General features: G+C 41.9%; 1 protein-coding gene across 14 annotated transcripts in view; it reads right to left on the reverse strand.

Annotated features, from left to right (window-relative positions):
- LOC141765970 (neuronal cell adhesion molecule-like) overlaps positions 1-21,130 on the reverse strand; it is a 97,527-nt gene extending 76,397 nt beyond the window's left edge. For 9 of the 14 annotated variants that reach the window (XM_074632346.1, XM_074632344.1, XM_074632343.1 and 6 more), the window contains exon 1: positions 20,943-21,129. The gene's annotated coding sequence lies outside the window, so the exon portion shown is untranslated. Of the gene's footprint in view, positions 1-20,937 lie in introns of all 14 variants that reach the window. The other 5 variants (XM_074632347.1, XM_074632351.1, XM_074632350.1 and 2 more) reach the window with 3 other exon arrangements.
- Between the last annotated feature and the right edge of the window lie 3,050 nt (positions 21,131-24,180).

Raw genomic sequence — 24,180 nt, forward strand, 5'->3', positions numbered from 1 at the left:
GCGTAGCGCAATTTTACAAGTGCGGCCCTGTTTTGTTTATAAAACCTGTTATTCTGTTATTTGGCGCACAATTTTTTTGCCAATTTTAAACATGAACACGTTATCTGAAATAGATGTATTAAAGTAGATGTTTTTCTTTTGGTTTTGCGTATGTGTTCCTGGAAAATATCTTGTTATATTTTTTATATTTGGGCCAAATGTTTGGCTTGAGAGAAATAAAAGTAGCTAACTATAAGACTACAAGGAATTATGATTTAACTGAATGCCATTTCATGGTGAGAATAAATTGGAGATACAAGCTCAAAATACAAGCATCCATAAAAGTACTCTTGCAGCTCAAATGGCTCCTGGATTCAAATGAACACTTAATGGATTCTAATGCTTTCCTTTAAATGTGTTCAACCAACTTTGGTATTTACAGTGGAAACGCTCCTGTATTGATCAAACGGGCCATTAGCACTTTGAACCGGGTCTTTAAGACACTTAAAGTGGATTCCCTTAAAATGTTTTGAGAAAATGTATCTCCGGCTCTACAGGCACGGGATAATGCACTCATTGTGGATACATGGATTCCATTAGGCTCAGGACAACGTGAAAATGATCAGTAATGCAAACATAAACAAGAATGGCTGACCTTGGAGGGTACAATCTAAATATTCGTACTCATATAATGCAGTGCGCTGTTGTTCCAAGTGGATTCTTAAGAGGGAAGTTTCTTGAGTCTAGTAATTTATTCACTTGGATGTCGAGCACAGGAGGGGGCAGGAATTTTGAGGAGTGTGTAACAATTGGGCTTTTCTTTCCCCGAATCTGCATAATTATTGAGGTTAATTCAACTCAGGGCTTGTGCACTATTGTCTTTGAATGTGGCTGCCGCTGCTTAAATGAATAAATTAGTAACAAACCGAAGCTGACAGACAAGCTCAGCCTGAATGCACCATGTCAGAGAAACTGGCTCCAAAGATAAGAAGAAGCTGCAAGAAAACGCCTTCACTTGATTTGCTGCAGACAACAGCCTTGTCATTTACAGGCATTTGGGCCTGAGTTTTCTCACTGATATGATTTCTCCATGCTCAGTTATTCCCGACCACGACAAATCTCACACAGCTTCCACTGTGTGTGTGTGCGTGTGTGTGTGTGTATGTGTGTGTTTGTGTGTGTGTTTGTGTGTGGTCTGTGTTCCCTCTGCTTCATTCTTGATAAGCAAAACTAACATTGCTGCAGTTGTGACAAGACACCCTGTACTCTTCAGGGAAATGATACAGTGAAATGGGACAGATGCTCGCTTCTGAATTAACTTAGATGACAGCATAGACAGCTGTATAATAAGAAAAGTGATGGAATGGGTTTTTTGGGTGAATAGATCAACATTTTTTAATTCAAAAATTGGCTGGCGGGGATTCGTTGTGAGCTGAATGTACTGACAGCATGGTTAAAAAAGTGTTTTTCCACTTATTTATCCACAGCAGATGTCCTTTATGGGCAGAGAAATAGCACATTGGTATGCAAGAAACTGCTCTCAAAGATGCTGTGTAGCATATAGAAAGGAATGGGATGTTTTGCAACAGAGGGATTGACACCAATTGCCCTTTTACTGCTCTGAAAACTGACTGAAATACTGCATAAAAGGCAATGAATCACATATTAAAAAAAAAAACATAAGGAAATGTTAAGCTATCACCAAAGTTATTACAAGTAATCCTGCGGGGAATATAAATGTTTGTACCAAATTTCACGGCAATCTATCCAATAGTTGGCAAGATATTTCCCTCAAACGTCAACCTCATGATGGAGCAGCCCGTTCTCATTCCCAGGGCTTTAAATACCGAGGTTTTGTCACGGTCGTCGGCATGTGATTCCGCCGCAAGCCACCCTTTAGCGCCGGTATGAGACACAGCAGGATTTCCACACTGTAACCATAATGTAAACCCATCCGTGGCAACAGTAAACACTCAGAGGAAAGTGTGCTGGGAGTGTGGTGACGTAGTTTAAAGAGCAAAAAAACACACACCGGGCGGGCGGGAGGGGAGGCTTTCATCCAGGAGACCTCTGTTTGTGTCCCTGTTTCATGTTACAATCCGCTGTTCGTTCATTTACCGTGTTCACAATGTTCAGTTTCATTTTCACTTTACAAACGTAGTAGTTTTAAGCCCAACCATGTCGTTTTTTTCTAAACCTAACTAACTTTTTTGTTGCCTAATCCTAAAGTGACGCCAAGGGGCGTGACAAAGCAGCAGTATGTGAGAATCACCAAAGTCAGAGGTCTTCATCCTCTGGAGACCATGAATGTCTGTACAAACCTTCATGGCAATCTATCCATAAGTTGTTGAAATATTTCAGACTTGACCAAAGTGGTGGACCAACCAACCAATAGACATTGCCACTCTGTTGCTACTTTAGCACAAAAAAAAAAAGCATTTGTAGCTACACCTACAAAAAGTAACACAGTGTAATTTGTATATATCCCTCAAAATCCATTTGTACGAAATCCATGTAATCGTGAACCAGGAAGTATAAAGAGCAACAAATGCCGCTCAGGGAGGAGGTCGGGGTTAATGGGTGGGTCAAAAAACACAGACCTTCGCCCAGGAGACCGGTGTTCATACCCCGTGTGAAACCAGAAGTCAATGTTGATTTATTTGTCAAGTAACTTCCGTACTTAAGTTACGCCACTTCTTGTGTTATTTTAACCCCAAACTATGATCTTTTACTAAACATAACTAAGCAGTTTTGTTGCCTAAACCTAATCAAGTTGTTTCCTGTGAAGACGGAAATCTATTTTGAAAAACTGTACGCATGTAACGAGCGGAAATTGACATGTACGTCACATGTTGCTCGACATCCGTAAGAAAACGCAAAAAAAATGACGCATTGCTTTTCGTAAGATATCATACGAAACGTTGTATGACGATACGTTGAAAAAAACGGATGCAAAGCTTTCCTCAAACATTTTCTAACTAAAGGCAGCGAGACCGTTTTCTCAGTGAGTTCAGCTGCACATTCACCCAACACTGCTGTGCTACTGTATCAACCCGCCGCACAGAAAGAAATCTAATTATACAATTGGTTTATACACCCACAGTCACTTCCTTATTTCCCATAGTGACATCCTTCTTCTGAAGTGGGACTAGAGTTTGGTTAATGCACTTAAACGCGTCCCCCGTCTGGGCTTTTATGTGTGCGATGCTGCTTTTATTTCTCCCGGCTCTTGACATGATAGAAATGTGTCCTTGACATGACTGATGGTCAGTTGAGGATCGGAGACCTCGGAGAGCTCTTGTCAGGGAGGGTGAGCCCTCTGAGAGGTGGGGGGGCCAAGGGGATCTTATGGCACTTTTCCACCAAGCAGTTCAGTTCATTACACATTAGAATGGTTATTTTTGCGTTTCCATTAGCAAAGTTGTGGACAGTACCAATAGAACCACTCCATATTTGGTGCCACCTCGGTCGAGGTTCCAAGCGGACTGGGCCGATACTAGAAGTGGGACTGCAGATTACTGATTGGTCAGAGAGAATCACTAGAGTCACTAGCACGACATGGGACATCCTGCACAAACCCACGATTTTTAAATAGCCAAGCTGCCGTCAATAATGAATTTTTAATCCAGATTTAAAAAAATGTCAGCTCGCAAAACTACGCCGTACACTAGGCCGTGTGATTGACAAAGTGCAGACGTTCCTCTGTTTGGTTACTGTTGAAATGATTCAGCGAGTGTCCCATTGAAGATAATGTCACAGCAGTTTAATGCGCCGCCGCTACAGCGATCAGCTGAGAATCATGTCCAAACTGAGGGGGTACTATCCGCAGTGGAAACATGGCTAAAAAAAAAGACCTCGTACCAAAAGTGAGTCGAGTCGAGTAGGGCTGACCTGAATGCATCAAAGCTTCGACCATTGCCATGGTAATGGACCTCCAAATCAGTATTTAAGTATGTAATAACAAAGTATAAATCCCCAAATAGCCCATGAAATAAGGAATAAATCCATATCATTCACATTCAACATTAATAATTATTAGTTGTTCTCAGGTGCTGTTTGTTGTGTGTAGAGGTGCAAGTGAGTACAGTAGAGCGGCAGCGGCGCTGTCCTGGGCACCCAAACGAGGGAGATGGAGACAGACCGAATATGTCAGCCTTCTGCGCCGCGAAGCTTCAAATACATTTGAATATTTCTCACCGAAGCTTTGAAGCCCAAAAAATGGTATTCGGGACAGCTCTAGAGTCGAGTCGAGCAGAGCCGTACCATGCAGTGGAAACACGGCTTTAGCTTCAGGGGGATGTCTGAGTGCTGCCTGTCGCCAGTGGGTCCTTCTTGGGCCTGAAATCACGTCTGGGGTGGGGAACAGTCTGGCTGTGAAGGGTGACTGACCAACCAGCCTGTCTGACCGGGTACCTCTGGCCTTTCAAGGTCCCTCTTTGCTTGAGTGCTCAATTAGTGACTAAGAGCCTTGCTGACAGACTACCAGTAAGTCCAGCGGCAGTGCTGGTTCAACACTGCTTTAGTTGTTTTCTACAAGGGGTGGTGGTGGTGGTGAAGAGGAGGGAGGGGGGGGGACTACATCATACAACAAGGCCTGAGGGCAGACATCTCAGAACAAGGGGGAGCCTCTTCAACTCACAGACAACAAACAGGAAGACAAGAGAAGACAGGTACTAGTCACACAAAGGAGGCTAATCATTTAACTGCAAGGCTTTTCAGTTCCGCCGGTTAAGCCTCTGTAGTGAAGCGGTTTTCACTTCACTTCTTTAGTTCTTCATTTGTTGACTTTCACTGAAAGAGGTCTTAAAAGATCGAATCAGTGTCCTCATCCAGAGGACACCTGCCGCAGCTGTATCAAGCCGCAGCAGGTCAGGGATGAGAAAGCCACTAACATTATTTTTATCGCACTAAATCATTTGGAGGATAATCTTTTTCTTTTAGGCGGACAAACACTGCAAGTTTCCTGCCTATTTATCGGTTGTGGGTGTAACTGCTGACAAGCTCATTTGATGTCACAGTAATCTCTGTATTCTAGTAAGTATAAAAAAAAGTCCCGGCCTTGGAAGAATAGCCTGGATCAGCACTTTATACCGCATTTCCTCTCTCTCTATGCAGTGATCACAATGCCAGTTAAAGCAGCCTGCTCTTTTCTCTTCCAGTGTGTACTCATTATAGAGTGGCAAGTCAAAAAGCCCCACACAGTGGTAGGCATCCTGATCCCAGTGTGCCTTTCACATGGTAAACAGTTTCAGATGGGCCCAGCATTGTGCTGCTATAATACAGCATCTGCTTTATGGCACGGAAAAAAAATGCATTGTCACATAGCGGCAGTGAAAGAGCCATTGAAGGACAGCCAGGACTTCTCCCCAATGCTGAGGCTGTGACCGTGACACAGGCTGGTGGGTGGTGGTCAAATGACCTGCATACTACTCTGACACTGACGACGGCCAAGAAATGAAACACAGGTGCACAAGAGTCAAGTCACAGAGGAACTTGGCCAAGTTTGAGAACAGAAGCCGGTGCTGCAAAAACGAGTCGATATACCGCATAACTTCAGTGGAGCTAAATAGTCCCCAATGAGGCTTTGTATCCGGTCTCAATGCAGCAGCGTAGCGGGTCAGAATGCTGCAGTGAGCACTGGAGCTTGGCCAGGTGGGAATGAGACACGATGCAGACAGAAGATGCCCCTTATTCCTTAACTCTCCATTAAACATTTAGTGCTGCACTCGGCACAGCTGAGAGCCGCCACAGTGTGAGTCTATGTGTGAAAAACATCTCAGTGTCGCAGAAGTGTTCATTTATGCCACATCTACCAACACCCAAACACTATCAGGATTCATAAAGCACAATGCGCTATTCTGTGTGATGTTTTGCTGCAGTTTTATTTGGGTTTTTCCTCTAATAAAGCTTAGTTCTGAGAAGGAGACGGGGTGAAGGAAGCCGAGGAGAAACTGCATGAAGATATTTAAATTAGGGATTATGGATTAATAAAATAGTATCTTGTGTTATATTTAATCCTCACACTTCCATATCTTGGGTCAGAAGGGTTAGGCTAATCATAGAGATCCATGTTTAAGGCTGGGCAAATGTCCCACTTACAATTATCTGATCAGTTCAGTGACGCCATGAGAGCCAAGACAAAGATGGAATAAATCCTCCACTTGAAGCTAAAATTAAACTTGACTGTTGTGGAGTTTGTGTGCTCTCTGTAGTCGCTGACCGTACTCAGCCAAAGATTGTTTGTGTGGGAAGAACCTCTACTCAGTAACAACGCTGTACACTGTGTTTCTTTACCTGAGACTATATAAGAAGTGGACGTAGTCACCGTGACGTCACTCATTGGTTTGTGGACTACCGTTTTGAAGCCTCGAGTTCGAGTTCCGTCGCTATCTTGTTTTTTTTCAACCAGAAGTGACACGAGAGGGTGGAGCTAAGTACAGTCGAACGCTGAATAAGACATTTTCAGGCGACCGAAATGTTATTTGTTTCATGAACTGAAAACACATAGAAAGGGTTAAAGTTGTAAGACGAAAACGCGGGCCACACCCAGACTGGACAACACCAACTACCACAATTTACTAAATGAACATCATGCTGTATTGATGAAGACCTGAAACTAGCGATTGAGACCATAAACTCATGTTGACAGTGTTTACTGAGGTAATAAATCAAGTGAGAAGTAGGATCATTTTCTCATCGACTTCTATAACATCAGACTTCTTTTTGCAACCAGAAGAGTCGCCGCCTGCTGGCTATTAGAGAGAATGCAAGTTTAAGGCACTTCAGCATTGGCTTCACTTTTCAGACCCAGAGGTAGCCCACTGGTAACAACAAATACTTGATTGAGAGAAAAGTGATTTATTTACTTGCTTGCTTGCAGGGACAGTGCACATCATTATCCCTGTCAGACTGCATTTACAATGATCAACATCACAGTAAACATGTGTGAGTCAAAAGGCTCATTTTCAACTGTTGTCCCTTGGCCAAATGTTAAATTAGCCGTTAAAATAACAATAACGCCAATGACATGTACAATCATAACAGGAGAAAGCAGACAAAACATGAAGCAGCTAAACAGAGAGTAAAAAAGCTACTGTATTAAGGAATATGTAAATGCAAGAAATGAATACATAACAAAAACATTTTAAGCTGACAATCAACATACATGTATGATCACATAACATTACAGAGGACAAAGGTAAAACAATCAAGCAGTAGTATGAAAAGGACACAATCTGACAAACAGACGCCAAGCAAATGAGAACAGACAAGGAAAGCATGCTGCAACTAGGAATGGTGGTATATTTGGTTGATTTTAAAGCAAGTTGGAAGATTATATGCAAAATAATGGTAAGTAATGGAGATACAATGGAGATTTCTTTAGTCAAATAGTATTTTTTTATGCTTTTTCATGCTGAATGATTTACTTCCAAGAAACTTATGCACGTCTCTGGTAAACACAAGATTTAAAGTGGTGCTTTGAGATTCCTACAGATTTGTCGATTAAATCAACTAATCAATTAGTCAACTAAGAATTTCTTTGGTCGAGGACAGCCATAATTATTTTATCCACAACAATCTCAAATGAACCTTTAAGCTCAATTTTATCAATTGATATTTAATATTCCCATTTCTTTTATTTATTTATTTTATTTAAGGTTAAAGGAATACATACACATACTTGTAAAGGGACATACAGACAGCAACATATATAAACAAAAAATAATTATATTAATTAATATTCCCATATTAAATGTCCAGCCAACACCAACAAATTTCTAGTCCAATTTAAGAAGCCAATTCTGGCAAACATCCAAGTTAAAATGGAAAACTCCAACACAGTTTCTCTGCCCTATTACCATATCAAGCACATGCCAGAGATTCTGCTAATTTTAGCATTACAAAACACAGATATGTTGAGGTTGCTCCAGTTTGAATTCACAGAGGCCCAGTGGTGAATGAAGGAGGTTAGGCATGCAATTGTCCAATGTTATGTAAAAGAGGCACTTTTATACCATTTTACCATGTCTGATGTGAAAAGAGAAGTGTTGTGTCAATCAAAGTGAAGTGCTATGACGAGCCGTCCCGGGTGGTTTCTCTGTGGCCACCTACTCCATTATGCTTCAATTCCACACAATATGAGTCACAGGGATAGAAAAAGGGATGCTTTCACAAGATATTATGGGTAGAAATGGACCTCCATCATAGCGGCGCATTAGATCAGTAGTAGGTTTTATTCAAACCATCTCTTTTCATTCTTTAAACCAGCCATTTGGAAGGAATTAATTCAACAGGGCTGTCAAGGACGCGGCACTGCCACTGCTGCCAGCGCTCCGCTTCCACTCGAAAATTCATATCCAAAGTCCCATTTCGGTTGAATCACAGCTTAGATAAACAGAGCGAGTGAAATAAATTCGGGGACTTTTGTTTTGACGCATATTTAGCTCTCATTCTGGCTGCATTTTGATGCCAGGCTGGGAAAAACAACAAACAATCGAATCCCGTGGGAAGGCAAGAAGAGGTGACGAGCAACTTTTTAACTTTTGTGGTGTTATTGTCCAAGTAGAGTCATTGATATAGTGATAATAGAAAACCTGAACCCATATTCACATGGGTCAGTGATACCTCGGAGACATGGGGAGAGGACATATCCTCAGGCCTCCTGCAGGTGCATTGTTTCCAGGATCAAAAGAAAAGAGCCATATTTCAGACTTGTCTGCATCCTGGTGAGAGGGAGAGCACGTCCTGGTCACTGGCTCTTCCCCGTCTCATCACCCCATCCTGACCCCCTCACCCTCCTCACCTCTTCTTCTCTTCATCCCTACTTCCTTTAGACAAACACCTGATCAATAGCGGCCTCCTGTTGTGAGTCAATTCTCCTCACAAACGGACTGTTTTCAAGGACTGTTAAAAAAAGCAATGACCACAGTAAACATGTACTTTCACTCAACAGACACTAAAACAAAAAAGAGTGAATGCAAAGCAAACCCTAAACTCAAGAGCGTATATCCAACCCACATCCTAAAGTTGGGACAAAAGGAAAAGAGACTTTGCAGGGTTTTATTTTGTCTCAAAAAGGCAGATTTGAGGAGGAGGAGGAGGATGAGGAGATGGGGGGGTTTAAATGCTTTTTCAAAGCATGTTTTCTGTTCTCGTTTCCACCCATGCAGACACACTCCTAATTTGACTTCAAAGCGTGGGGGATTGTGAGCTGTAACTCTGCATGAAATCAGTTTTTCTATCATTATCTCTCCAAAACACGCTGATGTTACTGTAGCTATATGCTATTTCCTGCTGGGGTATAGAACATTAACACAGAATGATTGATTTCAACTTTATTTACCTGCTATGTCTCACTGCTTCCAGGATGATGTGACTAACATACTACTGAGCCGGTGGTGACGACAGCCATCTCTGCAGTTGGGTTGGTAGGTTTGCAAGGATTTCATCATGAACCCCCACCGATAGTCAGCCCCAGCTTCAGATTATGGGAGTCTAGTTATCACCCTCTCCCAGGGTTGGGTTTTGGGTGCAGGGCCAGGGTAATCCTGGGGAGTTTGACTTGGGACGCCGAAGGCTTAATTAGATTTTTTTTCACTACCGATGACCGTGGAGAATCCAATCAGTCCGACCTCCTTGTAGTTCCCCTATCCTGGTCTGATTAGGCACTATATCAGTGAACAACGCCTACGTTTAAAGACAACGTTGGAAACAGGGAAATCTATAAATTCATAAAATATGCATGGATATAATGAATGCTACCAGTTTGCCTGAGGCCTTACCCTGGATAAGACAGTGTATGTAAGATCCCTGAAATATAATAACATAACATGGACCCAGATGATTATATGGACATTTTTGGGGTAACAACATGTGAAATAAGATGATGTTTTCTCTCAAATTCCCAAATGAGTCATACGGCTAAATGTCCTTTTAACAAACCAAGTGAAAGGGAAGAAAGAAAAGGGAAAGAAAATATGGAAACGCTTCTTTCATCATGACCATGGATGTATAATAAGACCTGGATATGGCACCGCTGCTCAGCCTTGCTTCCAATTTTTCCCCAGTGGCCACTCGCGGTATTGCAGCAAAAAATCCCCCTGCAGCCCAAAAAGCTTTTTCCCCAGAGACCACCATTGTAAAAGAGACGTCTGTAAAACTGTTGACTGCAAACAAGGTCAATTATTATTTTCTGTATACTAAATGCTAGTGTGATTTTGTTAGACTTATTTATGCCATAGCCAAAATTATCCAAAAATTAAAAAGCCAAAAATGTCCCTCGTGAGGCACAAGGGTTAATAAAGAATTGACAAAAAAATCTCTGATGGACAAGTAGCTGTGTAGCAACTGTATATATAAAATATACTCAGAGTGATACATATATAGAAGGAAGAGGTCAGAAAGGAAAGGAAATGCTCAGAGGAACAGAGAGATTCAGAGACAGACAGTGGTAGAGATCAGTACATAATCTGCTCTCAGGGCAGCGACTGCTCCTTTATTTAAATCACATGGCTACAAACTGAGATTATAAAACAGGTTTTAGTAATTCCATAAGCGCCGTGCATATCAGGATCTGTCAAGCTGGCTTTGGAAAGGAAACTACAATCTTAATTATTATCATTCAATCAAGAGCAGCTGAGATTTTTACTGAGATATCAGTTTTAACAATTATGTAAAAGCCTCAGATGTGCACTTAAATTTAGCTGAGGAAGCTGACAAAATGCATATAACCCAAGAGCGAGTACAGCAGCACACTGGAGCCCCTCTGTACATTAACAATTTCATCTATTATTCCACACCAATCACATTTCATGAAAGCGGCGCTGAACATCTAAAGAGTGCCCTGTGACTCTAAGCTGAGCCGTCTACATACCACGAAATGTCAACTACAATCAAGATACTGACTCCAGAAGCAGGAGCTATATGAATTCCACCTCAGTGACACATCACAAATGACCAGTGAGTGAAAGTGTCCTATTTTTCTCTCACAGGATCTGCGGAGGCGTGCTCTCTGTCACGCAGTAAACCCTTTGAGTAACATGTCCACCATGGCTCCTCTCATACAGAGACGTGGTCATTGTGACTTGGGCCCTGAGAGGCCTAAAACCAGCCAACCTTGAAGACCCGAGCATTAGGTCGGCTTCAGACCAGGATCTTTTCAACCTCTGCCAGAACAATGCCAACTAAAACCAATATAAGGAATGTCATTCATCGCCAAGATCCAAATATACAATGGTGTGATTGTGTGATAAAATATACAGGAAATGGAGCACATGGACGATTTCTGCTTCTGAAACTGAAATTTTAAGTGTCATTTCTGCGCTGAGAGACTCTAGCCTCTTAACACCATGGGGCTTTGGCTATAAACCATAGCACACTGACAAAGACTCATTGATATTTCCACATAGACAGAGAGGCAAACACAGAGCTGAAAAAGCCCAGTGTTGGCCCAGACAGCTCTCAGCCACACTAGACGTTTGATTGGGTTATCAGGCCAGCCAGCCTCAGAGGAGATCCTGATAAATGAAGTTGCCATTTGTCCATCCTCCCCTCCTCACAGCAAGGAATTATCTCAGTGACAATTACAGCTTCCAGCTCCTAAAGACGCCCAGCGCTGAGAAACCAGCAAAGGACTGACCGCAAGGAGATTATACTGATTGCTATTCCCTTGCCCGCAATTGATCCTAAATTGCTTTGGCACAGGGTCAGCTCCATGGTAAACGTCCTTGGGTTTTTGTTAATAAATCAAATTTACAAGCAATTTTCCTCTAAAAAAAAAATGATGTCCTTGCTATAATGGAAATACTGATATCAGTTTGGTGATCTGTGTTGTGTGATTACAAGAAACAGAAGGCAAATTCAACATGGCACACATACAGTATACTGTACAGTATAAATACATATCAGTTAGGCTATTTTTACTGTAGGCCTGTTTGATCAATGCAAATAAACAATGTATTATCTCCTAACCCAAGATTTCTAAGGCTATATCATGTAATGATTATTTTCACAACCCAATCTCACGGGAAGGCGTATAAAAAGCACAACATTACAAGGACATTTCGGGCATTATGAAGACGCATGTTAACATCCTCAGTTAGGTTTAGGCAACAAAACCACTTAGTTAGGTTTAGGGAAACCGTCATAGTTGGGCTTAATGTAAGTGCATACACTAAGTAAAATACATACAGAAACAACGTAACAGAAGTACGAAAAACACGTGAAAAACAAACATCACTAAAAAACATGTGACAAACGTCACTAATGTAACTTACATAACAAAACACCGGCCTCGAACACTGGTCTCCTGGTTGAAAGTCCTGGATTTACTTCCCTACTCGCCTGCCATAAGAAGTCTTTCTTGCATTTTATTCTATGTCACTAGCTCTGACTGTAGCATATTTACGCAGATGCATTTACATTGAAGTCAGTACAGACTACATGACATACAAATGACAAGCCAAAAGCAAGAAAGGCGTTCTTATTGCACTTTAAATGCCTTACATATTACGTCATTCATATGCCTTGTCATGCGAACAGGCTGATTTTCATCATAGATTCATCTGTTGATTCTTTTACCAATTTTAAAATTAGAAATGAGTGAAAACAAATGTCCAGAGTCCAAGATGATTGATGATCTTTTGTCTGACCAACAGTCAAAAAGCCAAATACATTCAATTTGCATTTATTTAAAACAGAGAAAAGCAGCAAATCCTCACATTTGAGAAGCTGGAACCAACAAATGATTGACATTTTTACTTGATAAATGTGATGCTTGTTGATCAACTGAACAGATCAATTAACTACAGCTGCAACAATTAATCGAGTAGTTGTCAACTATTAAATTAATCGCCAACTATTTTGATAATTGATGAATTGGTTTGAGTCATTTTTTTAAGAAGAAAAAAGTCAAACTTCTCTGATTTCAGCTTTTAAGATGTGAATATTTTCTGGTTTCTTTACTCCTCAATGACAGTAAACTGAATATCTTTGAGTTGTGGACAAAACAAGACATTTGAGGTTGTCATATTGGGCTTTGGGAAACACTGATCATCATTTTTTATAATTTTCTGACATTTTATAGATCAAACAACTAATCGATTAATCGAGGAAATATTTGACAGATTAATCGACAATGAAAATATCATGCAGCCCTATAATTGACAGATTTCACAACTTAAGATTTCGAATACTAAATAAATGAGGCTAAACAGTGATGTTTACTCTTCCCAATGATACACATCAGCCTGGCAGAGTCACTCAGTCTATTGGCAAACATGTCTGATGCTCTTTGTTGTGTCAATGGTAACTATTGGCCTGGTCCGCTTTCCACATGTGATCTCTGGACGGCTCAGCTGATTGGTGTAAAGGAAGGAAAAGGGATCGGGTTTGACAGCGGCACCACATTTTATGATTCTAATGGTTTTCTGACCTCAATCTTCCCTAATCATTTTGAAGCCCTGGACAAAGATTATCTGAGTATAGATTATGTTTTTTACAACACACGTGGCACCGGGACAAAACCATCAACAACAAAGCAACCCAAGCCAGCATTGTATTTTGTGCTTTTGATATCCCAAAGGACATGTGCATTTATCTTCTGCTGAATGGAGGAATCTCACATCTACACTTAGGATTTGTTTACCATCCCATTCCTTTGTCTCCCTCCGGGAGAATTTTTTTCCCAGGATTCCTGTGGCTGTGTTTGGGGGGTTTAAGAGATGAAAAAGAGGGAAAGAAAAGCCCATTGGTCTCAGCGCCACAGAAACAGCATCTAGAGCCAAGCTGTCATCCCACTTGGATTAAGGGCCCTTCAGTGGAGGCTGCTGAACTGCTAACATGGTGTCTTACCCTCAGCCGGGGTGTGGGAGGGGGTAGAGGGTGGGGCAGAAGGGTGAGGGCATTAGAGGGCCTGGCCTAAATAAGACCTCGAGGTCAGCGAGCCTCCTCAACCATGGAAAAGCCACTTTGTGTCTCCATGTCAACTTTATTCATGAGCTGACAGCAAAGTGTCCCCTTCTTTCCTGTTGATTCAATCACTGTTGCATCATGTGCTGGGGCAACGAAGATAATCTACGCCTTCTTCGCTCCGCTTATCTCTGCAGAACCCCCACTTCTACAAGTTTATAACAACAGGCTGGTGAGAGTGCGGAGGCTTGTGGTGGATTTCTTGGCACTCTTTAAACCTCTAATTTTATAAGCAGGAAAAGAGCGGTGGCGATGTATTTGCTGAGCCATTAGACAACACAAGTGGGCTGCATCGCTGTGCCAACAGAGAGTGGGATGTGCAGCCGAGTTACTCTTAAGCTCTATGCAAATAGCAGGAAGATGGAGGCATTCAAGTGCACTCTTCCTGAATTCTCTGTAATTTTGGCGAGCCTGCACCCTGCCGGTGGAGCGATGCCCACCTCCTGTTGTGTTCCGGACGGGAAAGGGAAGCAGTGGCCCTTGTTATGTGCTGCCACTGGGCCACCGACTACCTCTCCTACATCTGCTGCCCATCCAAAGTTGGCCAGAGCTTCAACCGGGCCCGAGGCTGCCGGTACAGAAAGGACTGCCTCTCCAGTCCTCTTCAGCACGAACAACTGTGTGTTCAAACCGAGGCTCCAACACCAGAGTCTCTATTGTGGATCTCCTCAGGCATAACCCTGCATCACCCCCCTATACTGCAAGAAAAGAGACGAGGACAGCCGCCCCGCCAGTACAGACAGAGAAAACAGACCCCCTTTGTTCCCCCTGCCCCTTCTCAGCGTCGACTGAAGTACATGATCCACCCCTCCTCCTCCTACAACCATGAAGGCTTCAAAAACACTCCCACTTTTAGTTTTCCCTCCCTTCACTTCGTCTAGTGGGTGGCAAGACCATCTTATGAGCATTCAGAAGACATACCGAACGCTCATCTAAAGTCTTCATTTGTTCATATCAAGGCCCTAAAGTCAAGGTTGACTATAGGAGTCAGATCTATTGGTACATGCAGCTAGTTAACCTGTCAGGCAGGCGCTCTACTGGGGGTATAGAGAGGGAACATAAAACCCACAACATTACGTCCCATTACCCCTACCTCCCACTTCAAAAGGAGGCTCTATTGCCATCCCTCCCTAGCAGTTGGATTGGACAGAAAAGAGCATCTCTAAATGCTTTGTTCTCGCTAAGGGGTGTAATAACCTGACAATAGCGATAATAGCGATAGATAATAGCGTTCCCTGGGCAACCTTGAATGATTGGGCTTGATGACTGTCATGGTGTAAAGCTCTGGTGTAATGATTCCATCACAGTGGGCCGTCCAGGGACATCCGCAATGACCGCAACTCATCCACCATCTGTCCACATTACCTGCTGCCTAAAAATACAACCTTATGTAACAGTACAGCTCTCTAGCTCGTATAAAACAGTACATGTGATTAACAAAGGGCTGCAACTGAAAGCATGTTTCATTACTGATGATTCTGCTGATTATTTACCTGATTTCCCAGAACCTAAGTTGACATATTCAAGTTAAACTAGGGCTGCAACTAACAATTATTTTCATTGTTGATTAATCTGTCAATTATTTTCTCTATTAATCGATTAGTTGTTTGGTCTATAAAATGACAGAAAATGTCAATCAGTGTTTCCCAAAGCCCAAGATGTCGTCCTCAAATGTCTTATTTTGTCCACAACTCAAAGATATTCAGTTTACTGTCATAGAGGAGTAAAGAAACCAGAAAATATTCACATTTAAGAAGCTGGAATCAGAGAATTTTGACTTTTTTCCTAAAGAAATGACTCAAACCGTTTAATAGATTATCAAAAAAGGTTGGTGATTAATTTAACAGTTGACAACTAATCAATTAATCATTGCTGCTCTATCAAAAACCCAAATACATTCAGTTTACTATCATAGAGGACTAAAAAAAACAGAAAATATTCACATTTGAGAAGCTAGAAATAGAGAATTTTGGCCATTTTTGCTTAAAAAAAATAACCCAAGCGATTAATCGATTCTCAAAATTGATAAATTTTCAATCACTAATTGATTAATCAACAAATTGTTTCAACCGGCCACCACTCGTAGTGTGAACGTAGCTTTAAACTACCAAATCATTTCAACATAGGGGTGCAATTAAGCATTATTTTCATTCAGTTTAGCTGTCTATTATTTTTTGATGAATCTAGTGAGTCTATAAAATGCCAGAAATTGTGAAAAATGCCTGTCACAAGTTCTCAGAATCAAAGGTGACGTCCTCAAAGTGATTGGTTTGTTCGACCAACAGTCATGGTCAATTTACAATGACACAAAACGGGAAAAAGCAGCAAATCCTCACATTTGAGAAGCTGTAACTGGAGTTTTCTTAATAAATGACCTAAACGATTAATCGATTGATGCTGCTGATTCATTTTCTATTTCGATTGACCCACAAATCATTTAAGCTATAGCTCAGTATAAATCACTGAAGCTGTTTTGTTGCAGGAGATTAAAAAATAGCAAAGTATCTCCACATCTTTTTATCTAATTACTCAGAAAACCAGTCTCGCCGTGAGCAACACATAAATCATCTAATATCCATTTCCCTTAGTCATCTGTCACCATCCACTCCACACAATAATATAATAGAGGTCTAGCACGTAAACATCAACAGTTGCAGCTGTGTGGAGTGGATTCGCAGGAACGTGTCAATCCCCATTAGAGACCGCTGCCTAACTGAGTGTGAAACTCTAATTGCACCCACCAGCTTGCAACCTCACAGGCCCCACACAGAGAGAGAAAGTGTGTGTAATAATGGACATGTATGTCCTTCTTTGCATGTACTCATCTACCCCTGCATACATTTGTCCAAATTACAACCAAGGCAAGTGTTCAAGCAGCCATGAAGTATGGGGGGGGGGACAGCATTCCTTCTGTGGTCCTCTAATGAGGCGCTCATCAGTCCCAAAATGAGATGAACATGCTTGTGACAAGGAGGTCCAGGCGATGTCAGTGTGCTGCGCTGCTGTGTGTGACTGGCCCACTGGGACGAAACACCCACACCGCGGTGACACTAATGGATAGGCATGGGCCTCCATCAGTCCCCGGAGATTTCGCCTCATCACAGCTGAGCAGCACAGCACTCCTATTCACGACGGCTGCTGGATCGTCTCCGCTCAGGGCGAGTACACGTGTCTCCGGGACACAGTCAATCATTCAGTCAATCAGCTGCAGTCACCTGTGATGGGGCCTTATTTAACTGTGTGCCACTCTCAATGAAAAATACATCGCTGCAGCACTTTTTAAAGGACTAAAGTTTTCTTCAACTTGGGCAAAAGTTTTGTAGTTTTGGCAATAACTGCTACCAGTAAAACCCGATGTCATGGGAAGGCGTATGAATGACACCTCATTACAAGGACATTCCATGTGTCACGATGACGCATTTTAGGCTTTTCACGTGTCATTTGTACACCACACAACAAAACAAACTGTTTATGCAACAAAACCACTTTGTTAGGTTTAGGAAAAATGTCATGGTGTGGCAAAATAAGTACATAATAATAACTAAATAAAATGCATCCGGAAACAACGTAACAGAAGTATGGACGTCACAAACGTAACTAACAAAACAAAACATCAGTCCCCTGGTTGAAAGTCCTGCGTTTGTTGGACCCATCCACCTCCCCTATCGCCCACCATAAGCAGTTTTTCTCGCTTTTTATTCTACGTTACTAGCTCTGAGCGTAGCATATTTACGCAGATGCGTTTACATTGGACTCAGTACAGGTTACATGGCGTACAAATGACACGTCAAAAGCAAGAACGGCATTCTTATTGCACGCTAAATGCCTTGCAAATTACTTGTCATTTATACGCCTGTTCGTGCGACCAGACTAACCTGTAATGATAACACTGTATTCAAAGTGGAAGTGAATCTGTCAACCAAGTTAAGCTGGTTTACTAAATGGATTTCCACTCTAATGAATTATAGTATAACAAACATGACAAATGTCAGCATTTAAAAGAAAAAAGAAGCTTTGTTTCATCTTTCGTGGCGAGAGCACCACCATGTTGCAGTACCCTAGCCTGTGACATCACGAGAATGGTGGAAAGACTGAGACTGAGGAGACACTTAACTGAATCACTTCTACTTTACTGATGATATCTAATAACATGGCAACGGCGCTAAAAAGAAGACACACAGGGCAGGAAGCAGTCAGGTGACCATACAGGTTGTAAACAAACCACAACGTTAGATAAACTTATTTGGAAGAGAAAAACAATGCGAACTGTAAAGTTATTGCTCAAACTGTCCGTTGTAAACATCAATCATTGTTAACAGACCAACACACTGGTTGACCTTTGACCTACTGTACTTATTGTAGTTGTACACACACAGTTTTCCTGTGCAATGAAGAATTATTACCAATTTTTTCAGGTGTGTTCATTTGCAGTTTTTTACCTCCAAATAAAGTGGTTTAGATAATCTGTTGGCTTGTTTACAAACTGATTGTCTGATCCAGGGTTGAAACTATTGATAATGTTTCCATTATCGATTGATCTGTTGACTATAAAAACGTCATACAAACCAAACCGTGGGCTCTAATTGCTTGATTTATTAGACTTTCAGTCCAAATCCTAAATATATTCCGTTTACAATCATTTATGACAAATAAAAGCATACAATTGTCACATTCGAGTAGCTGAAAACAGAGAATTGTTGACAATTTTGCTTGAAAAATTACTATAATGATAACTTGATTATCAAAATAGCAACTAATCGATTGATTGATAAAAACAAATCATTTCAGCTCTTGCCCTGTTGGATGTCATTTTTGACGGTCAAAACTACAAAAGTAACCCAAGTCTTTCAAAGCCATACAACAGAGAGGACTTTGAGTTTATTCTGTTTAAACTAGCCTACTGTCTATTGACTTTAACTGTCTCCTACTTTGACTTCAATTCATTTTAATATTCGCATCTTTTAAAATTCCTTTCTACGACATCAATGAAGTGCGTCCTTGGTGAATGAATCACCAAATAAAAGCCTCTCGAGTTCAGATCAGTTCCTCTTAGAAATGATGTCATCATCATCATCACCACCACCAGTGAGACAGAACAAGTCTTTCTATCTATGAGACACTTTGTCCCGTCCTGTGGTTGGGGGAGTTCATGATGCCACAGACGGCCGCTCACAGAAGGAGCGTTGATCACTTCTAGCAGAATAGTCTGCGTGTTTCTGCAGCCCACAGGGTGAAATTAGTGGCATTTTCCCTCCAACACCCAAGCTTTTCCCATAGCCCCCGCAAGCAGAGCTGAGCTGCCCGCCACTGCATGGTTTTAGGTCAGCAGTGTGACTGACTGGTGCTCTCACAATAACTCCGGCCAACGTGTGTCATGATAATCCCTTAGTTATGCAAATCTCCCCGCCTAGTGCCGTTTGCGCTCAGGGTGAAAGTAAAGACGGCAGCACAATGTAGGTCACTATCTCGTCCCGATTCCTCCACATTGGTCAAATGAGTCTGAAATGTGCTGTCAGTAGAGCTCAAGTAGCTGTAGAGTAGTGGCTCTCATGGCTTAAGCAACACCCTGACTCACCAGATAGGACCGAAGAGACCCTCAGAAGGGATCCGTAAAAGTGGTATCACACGTTTTGCCGCCTGTTTGTGAATTAATGCAAACGAGACATAAGGCAGGGATAGTGGGGATATTGTTATCTTCTTAGACAGATTAACAATAGTCTGCCTGCAGTGAATAAACATTACTAGAAAGTGTGTCAGCCCATTCAGAGAGAAAGTAGGAACACACAATAAAGCAGGGGGTCATTAGCATTGTATTAATATGGCTATCGGAGCAGGCAGAGAAAGTGTGCAGTTGAAGCATGTGTGTGTGTCTGGGGATGAGCGGAGGAAGGGGAGGGGTGCGGGGTTGCATGATGGTGAGCTCCCCCTTGACTGAAGCTTTGACCGAGGGGAGACAGAGGGAGGAGGAGGAGAGAAGGAAGAGGAGGAGGAGGAGGAGGAGGAGGAGGGGAGTCAGCACAGGATTTGGGTGGGAATGTGAGTTGTTTTTTTCTCCTCTGTAAAGCAATTGTTTGGCTCGTATGGTAAATGGCATGGGATGTAATGGGTGAATCTCGGGGGGTTATAATCAGATTGAGTGTGATGATGAGGGGAAATTAGACTAAACAAACTGACTGGTCAGTCAAAACAAGACTTGTTGTGTGATATGAAATGTGAAGGGAATTAAATATGTGGGGAGCAAATCAGCTTATAGGACATGAGGGATTTTGTGTGTAAGAGGACAGCTATTTCATCAAAACAGCAGGACAAAAAAACAACATACAGTATCTATCCATCCATCTATCTATCCATCTATCTATCTATCCATCTGTATCTATCCATCTATCTATCCATCTATCTATCTATCTATTTATTTGCAGTATCTATTCATCTATCTATCTATCTGTCTATCTATCTACAGTATCTATGTATCTATCTATCTGTACTTACAGTATCTATCTATCTATCTACAGTATCTATCTATCTATCTACCTACAGTATATATCTACAGTATCTATCTATCTATCTATCTATCTATCTATCTGTACTTACAGTGTGTAATGTGAGCATCATGAAGCAATGGACAGATCATGTCAAAAGGTTCAGATCTGAAGACAAGTGAGAATGATTCATCACAGCATCTTGTGTGTCAAACCTTGATTTGACAGACAGTATGCACACCTGCACCTGCTCTCACTGATAACCAACAGCTAACACATATAGCTTAAATGTGTCTTGAACATCATTTTTTATAGAGATTCAGCTTCAAAAAACAACAACCCCCGGTGTCTTTGCATGAGGGAAAGCTGTAAAGAGGACACTGGGAAGCCTCACAGCATCTCCAACTCACTACGGCTGCTGCTGCTGCTCCTCTCTACACAAACTCCTGACAGTGAACTGTACAAGCTGCACACGACACGTGTTTGTTATGAATGGCATCATTTAGCTCACCTTACCTTTATTATCTCCTCCCACGGTGGAGAGAAACACGGAGCCTGTTGTGCGTCTTCGGTCTCCTGCGACGCAGCAGCGATAGATACCGTCTCTGTATTAACGCGGAGTCCCGTTCAGAGCCGAGCCTCTATTGCACTTGTCTCTCCTCTTCCTCAGTCTCTGCTGGTCCTCTCCTCTCCTCTCTCACACGCAGGCGGGGGCGCGCAGCACCACTCCGGGTTGTGCGCACGCCCATTGCACGCTCTGCAGCCGAGGTATGGTGGCCTCAAGGTGCATTAAACCATTCCAGCAAATTGTTATCCAAATAGACACGTTAATAGTGCTTTAGCCCCCTACAGGGCTCAACAACAACAGCACAGATGTGGCAACAGCTGGACGAGTTTTGAGGATAAAAACAAGCCAAAAGTTGTCTCTTAATGCTCAGTGATGCCATTTTTTTCTGTTATTTAACAGCAGGGAAGGTGCTTTTTTTTTATTTAGCTGCAGTATTATTGTTGTAAGCATTTAAGCGGACATGCTACAAGCGGGAATAATGTTCAACAAATAATTCCCAACCCTTAAAGGCTTAATAATCCTGCACATTTTCATTAAAGCTGAAGTAGGTAGAAATTATGATTACAATTTTTTGTAAATGTATAAAACGATCACTATATCCTGACAGTAGTGCATGAGAAAGGTAATCTGAAAAAAAAATCATGTGCCTCGGTGTCCTCTGGTGTCCTCCGGTGCTACTGATGACATCTGCAAGATTTCACAGACCGGAGGAAAACAAGCAGTAAGAGCCGAGCTGGAGCCTGCCGTCTCTGAGCAGCTGTCAATCATTCGCAAACTCCAATCAAATGGTCAAACTAGGCAGCGCTGATCAAATATGAATCAATATTCTGTTACTGTAATGCATACTTCTCGCCTCAAATGTATTTAGAAACATCTTGTAGTGCACTGTTTAGCTGTAAAATTAGAAAGCCATGTTGAGATCAGTTGAGGAAATACCAAGCACCGCCCACCAGTCGGACCAAACTTTCTCATTTCACAGCTAAACAGTACACAACGCGAGTAATAGGCATTACAGTAACAGAATATTGATTCATATTTGATCAGCGCTGCCTAGTTTGACCGTTTGATCGGAGTTTGCGAGTGATTGACAGCTGCCTCTGTTGAATGAACAGCCCATAGGAATGCTCTCTCTCTGAAATGACCTGTGATTGCAAAGTTTCCGTCACTGGCTAGATTATTTAAAGCCTGAAAACAGAGCCATGATGAGGTGCAGAAGTCTAGTTTTCTCTCAGACCACTTGAATTATAATATGCTGAAAGGTTATTATGGAATTTTTGCACAATGATGCCAAAAACGTTCTGCCTACTGCAGGTTTAAATTTAAGCATTTAAGCGAATATGCTACGAGCAGGAATAATGTTCAACGCTGAAGTAATTCCCAGCCTTAAAGGTTTAATAATCCTGTACACTTTCATTAATCAGGTCTGCAGAATGAGTGAGAGGGAATGAAAACAAAAAAAATAAAACATCAAATCCACAGACTATTAGTCCAGTATGAGTGCTTTCACCTTTTAGACAGTGAACTTTATTCCAGCTGTTGTGGACCTTAATTGCTTGGAGCCATTTGCATGTGCTGACACACTCTAGCAGTTTGCCCTGAGAGCAGGATTGCACTAATAATCATACAGAGGCCTGCAGTGGGATCAACCAAGACTCATGTGACTTTAAAAGCGACATTTCCTCTTAGTTCAATCTGCTGCCAGCCATGCTCTCTCTTCTCTCAGTGCATGTTACACACATGCATTATCTCAGGCTTAGCAATGGTAGCCATCTGCAGCCAAAGAACCAAACATTGAGAGCAAGTGATGCAGTTATTACTGTGATAAGCCTGGTTTGGCAAGAAGACAAGGTTTCTGGTTTGAGTTGCCATCCAGAGGCTGGTTGACTGAGATTAGCTGAAATTAGGTTGTTGCACGGTTTTGAAGCAAGATGAAAATGGGTTTATAGAGATATAATCATTTGGAATTAAGCCAAAGTGCAGTTCATCATGAGAAGAGCCTAAATAAATTACCTCTTTAAAGGGTAACATCCATGATCCCCCACCCCAACACTCATTCATTTCTCTTCACATCTTTATTTATTTGTGAAGTATTTTCTGAGATATTTATACTTTGTGTAAAGGTGACGCAAAAACGCGAATGGTCCTCTCTAGAGCCAGTTGTTGTAAGAGTAACGTAGATCATTTGGAGCAGAGGTACTGTGTAGAGTGTGTGTGTGTGTGTGTACGTGGGAAGTGAGTGGTGAAGCAAGAGAGAGAAAACGGCGGCGACGGGAGCAAGTAACGTTATCGACTCCGGTCCAAGCAGGAAAAGGTTTGTCCATTCTGGGCTACTGTAGAAACATGGCAGAGCGACATGGCGGACTTCTTGAAGAGGACACACCATGGATGTATAAAGAGAACTGGATTCAGCGTTGTAGGCGGGCTCCGGTTCATTCCAATGAGAGTTGCTCAGTGGCACATGAAGCCAAAATGGCTCGACTGCGGAGTGATAAAGTACACGTATCATCCGTCAATCTTCTGCTGTCATTTGGCCCATAGAGCAGGCGCAGTAGCGTTTCCTTTAACTCCGCCTCCCAGCCCTCGCTCCAGCCTCAGTCTGGGTCTCATTCACATGAACGAAGGAAGGGAAATAACTCTGGATTCTGCTATTAGTGCATTTTACAACTTTTAGGACCTAATGATTTAAATAAGGGCTATTAGAGTGTTCGTACTGGGAAGCTGATTCACCTAAAAAAAAGAAATTATCCGCTGAGTTACAGACGTCTCTTTCCCAATGCAACTCTATGGGGAAAAGTCTTTTTGAGCCCAATGGCATCACGTGACGGAAGTTGTAGTACCGCCGTTTGGACACTACAAAAATCTGCGTCACAGCCCAGCGCTCTTCCCGGGGACTTGGGACCAGCTCCCTATGTAGATATAAACGGCTCATTCTAAGGTAACGGAAACACAATGATTCTTATTTTCAGGTGATTATACACTAAAGAAAACATACTTATTAGCAATATTATATTCCATTTCTGCCAATAGATCCTCCTAATTGTCCCACACTGGTCCTTTAACAGTAACATATTAAATGTGACTGTATGTGACTGAAAACATAAAAAGAAAGAGGTTGACATGCAGACAAGGTCAGGACATAATTCCCCAGCGTCCATGGAACCAGTTTCCCTCATCATCAACCGAAGG

The sequence above is a fragment of the Sebastes fasciatus genome, chromosome 4, assembly GCF_043250625.1.
Source record: "Sebastes fasciatus isolate fSebFas1 chromosome 4, fSebFas1.pri, whole genome shotgun sequence".
Classification (NCBI taxonomy): domain Eukaryota; kingdom Metazoa; phylum Chordata; class Actinopteri; order Perciformes; family Sebastidae; genus Sebastes; species Sebastes fasciatus.